The sequence below is a fragment of the Nicotiana sylvestris genome, chromosome 1 (genome assembly GCF_000393655.2).
Source record: "Nicotiana sylvestris chromosome 1, ASM39365v2, whole genome shotgun sequence".
In the NCBI taxonomy this organism is placed as follows: Eukaryota; Viridiplantae; Streptophyta; class Magnoliopsida; order Solanales; family Solanaceae; genus Nicotiana; species Nicotiana sylvestris.
The window spans coordinates 101,317,663-101,321,186 of NC_091057.1; the positions used below are offsets into that span (position 1 = coordinate 101,317,663).

At 34.3% G+C, this 3,524-nt stretch overlaps 1 long non-coding RNA gene across 1 annotated transcript; it reads right to left on the reverse strand.

Annotated features, from left to right (window-relative positions):
• Positions 1–1,408: 1,408 nt before the first annotated feature.
• Positions 1,409–2,475, reverse strand: LOC104222642 (uncharacterized). Its single transcript, XR_709969.2, has 2 exons — positions 2,129–2,475; positions 1,409–1,674 (listed from the first exon to the last, which is right to left on the reverse strand). It is a non-coding gene; the product is annotated as an uncharacterized lncRNA (long non-coding RNA).
• Between the last annotated feature and the right edge of the window lie 1,049 nt (positions 2,476–3,524).

Below are 3,524 nucleotides of genomic sequence, written 5' to 3' on the forward strand. Positions count from 1 at the left end.
GCTAATGGTCTTCATGGGGACAAATAGTCCATCACAGATAACATCCCAAAGCTTTGAATCTTGTACCATGCTAAAATCATGGATTCTTGTCTTCCACCAACCATAGTATTGTGCATTGAATCTTTGTGGTATGTAGGTTGATTGTCCTTCTTCAAAATTTGGTGGAGCAGCCATGTAGATTCTTTCTAAGTGTTAACCTTATAAAAAGAACCTGCTCTGATACCAATTGATGTAAACTAAGGGTCCACCACACTGTATAGAAAACCTGGTTCTCTATTAGTTCCCACAGAACACAGCAGTAAGTAAATAACATAACGATATTTACGTGAAAAATTCTCAACTCACAAGATTAAAAACTACGACCTACACTGGTAGGATTTCAACTTCACTAACTGAGCAAACTTTAGATTAAAACCTATTGTAATCTAGGAATTAAACTTTTAATCCCTCACGTACTTACAATAACTATATTGCAAGCCTCTTTGTAATAAGTCTATTACAAAGCTAATCACTTGACTAAATCTAGTCAAAACAACCACACAGTTTATGGTTTACAAGATGTCCTACGAGATGCTTCTAAAAAGTTGAGCAGGAATTACAAGTAAATAACATGAACAAAGATACAACAATACTAAAGACACACGATTTAATCAATGTTGGGATCTGGTCCTTTGTTATGTTGTTGTTTTGTTCTTAAATGCCTTTGGGAGAATGAAGGCGACTGCACACTTGAGAGTAAATGATATTTAGGTTTTGCAAGTGTGTGTAATCCCTTGCCTAATGTTGGTAATATGTAAGTGAGGTCATCAAAGATGATGCAAGGGAATGTCTGGTACACAACATACTTCAACAGTGCTGCTGTACTGTTGCGTGTGCATTGCAACAGCTTTAACAACTGTAAGAGTTGACTTGTACTGTGATCGGAGGAACTAATATCTATTTGTTCTCTATGATGTTCCCTGATCTGATTTCATTCAGACTTGTACCAGATATTTGACTTGTTACTCTGAACACGGAGGAACCAATTGTATCAGGTTTTCTACCTGGTTTTCTTATGAAGTTTGTTAAATCATCAAAACAAAACAAAATTGCATGTGCATGCACTTGATGAAGAACGCAGTACCAGAAGGAGAAGAGCTGGTGCCAAACAGGGATATATCGATGAATCCAGGCATTACTGAAGCTGAAATAGTTCCAATCAATAATTCTCGACCAATATTAAATGTCACTTGGGTCAAGAAATTTTCAAGTGAGATTGGCTTATAAAGAGCTTATACGTTACTATGTGCTTTAATTTGTTATAACAAATTATTTATTATTCGACCTTTTAAGGTATTACAGCAAATTCATTATATATGAAGAGTTACCCACTACTGCATATCAACTTAATTCCATAGTACAAATCAACTAGTAATACGTTATCGTGGACGTTAAACTCTCATTATCACCGCATGTTTAACAAGAACGGTCCTTAACGTAATGAATTGAAATTTCAGCAGCTCTTGTACAAGGAAACGGAAAAAGAAGCAACGCCGTTACGTTGTACCATGAGAGCACAAAGGTACAACTAACATAATAGAAAACTAAGATCTAACATCGAAGAAGACATAGCTTGGAAAAAAGGAACTGGTACTATCCCATTGTCTTCCTTCGTCTCATATATTGTCATATCGCCTGAAACCAACCACGCACAGCGTTATTACTAGTGGTGGCAAAATGAATAAAAAAAATAATTATCCACTAGAAAAATAGATTGGATAATGAACTTTTTAAAAATGAATAAAATATAAAAAAGAATTATAGTATCCACTTAACAAATAATAACTAATGTGTTTAACTTTTACATTTATAAAAACTCAAATTAGGGATTTTTCAAGTTTGGCTGTTTGGGAGACTAAGAATTCCTTAACCTATTTTCTATCCGTATTAAATATGATTCGGATCTGAATAATTTTTCCGTTTTTGCATTACCTGTTCTGACCCGACCCATCCGTGTGCTACTCCTAGGTATTACTATCATAGATATCCAAGTGAAAAACATAAAGATATTTGAGATTGGCTTTTACTAAGAGAATATGGATAATGATAAGAAAAAGAGGAGGGTAATTAATTAGGACAGCTTAATTACCTGAGAATTTTAGCATGGTGGATGATAAATCTGGCAATACTCAAAGTAGGCAATGGCAAGTGGTTTGTCTGTGGCGACAGCGTGAACCCAACAAGGGCAGCTATCTTGAATGGCGGTGCGTAATATACGGCAGCACTTGTCAATGTCAGCAGTCTCTTCCTTCAAGCATTTTTCTATTTGTGTCTTAGCTTTGGCGCTGCAAGGATCCCCCCATGAGACGGTGGCGGTGATGGCCTCTGCTGCGCAAATCTGAATTGCAGCCACTATTACAATGAGCATTAACAGCCCTCTGCTTAGTCTTGCCATTTCTCTCTTTCTTTCTTTTAAAAGCTGAAGAGCTAATTAACAACCCCGTGCACGAGCTATCACTGATATTTATAGAGCAATATAAAGATTAAAGGGTATGAACATATTGATTTTGAGTTTACCTTAATACGCTAAATGTGTATAAATACTATCGTATAATTTTAGAAATAAATACAGTATAAGCTACCGATCAAAATAAGTTAGATTGATAATTTGAATAATAAAGTAAATAAAGTGTAAAATATACTACTAATAAAAACGAGGATAAACTTTTAGCGTAAAATATCAGCGAAGAGCAACTGAGTAGGTCCATGTACATTGGTAAGTGCATACTTTTTTCGTAGCACTATAAAAATACAAAGTTGATACTATTTGATTATTCACAGTTCCCTATACTAGATCTAAGCTTTTAAGTTGGTTTGAACCGTAATATCAACTACGTTTGAATGACAATAAAGTATATTTGTCCGGCTAACGTTGCCTTATTGTCTAGTGGAAGTTGGGGTGTTCAAAATCGAAAACCTAACCGTAAAAGTGACTTAATGACTTATTGGTATCAGGTTAACGATTTAATAGATGAGGAACGGATTAAAATTATTTTATTAACAGATTATCGGTTTGGAGGCAGATTATTCAATTTTTTTAATGAATAATCTGTTAATCCGTTAAGCATATATATATATATATATATATAATAAAAATTCCTTCCACACTTCCACTTCTAATAATCATTATTACTCTATTAGACTTTAGAAACCCTAACATCTAAAATTATTAATTTCCCTCGGAAGTCCGATCTCATAAGCAACAAGAAGTCACAACTCACAACTACTGGTATGTCCACTTCTATAATGTTGCAATTTGATTTGTTGAATATGTCTTCTTAGTGTTTTTGATAAGGCAAAGGCACTGTTAAGTGTCTTACATAATTAACTTTTCTTAAGTTTCTTTCATTTGGTTTCTGTAAATCAGATTTAGCAACAATGAAAGATACTCTGCTGGTCATTAGCATATTGTTGACTTAAGGCAAAATACCAATAGCCCCAAAGAGTTTCTTCTTTATTATTTCCTCCACTAATCGCATAATTAC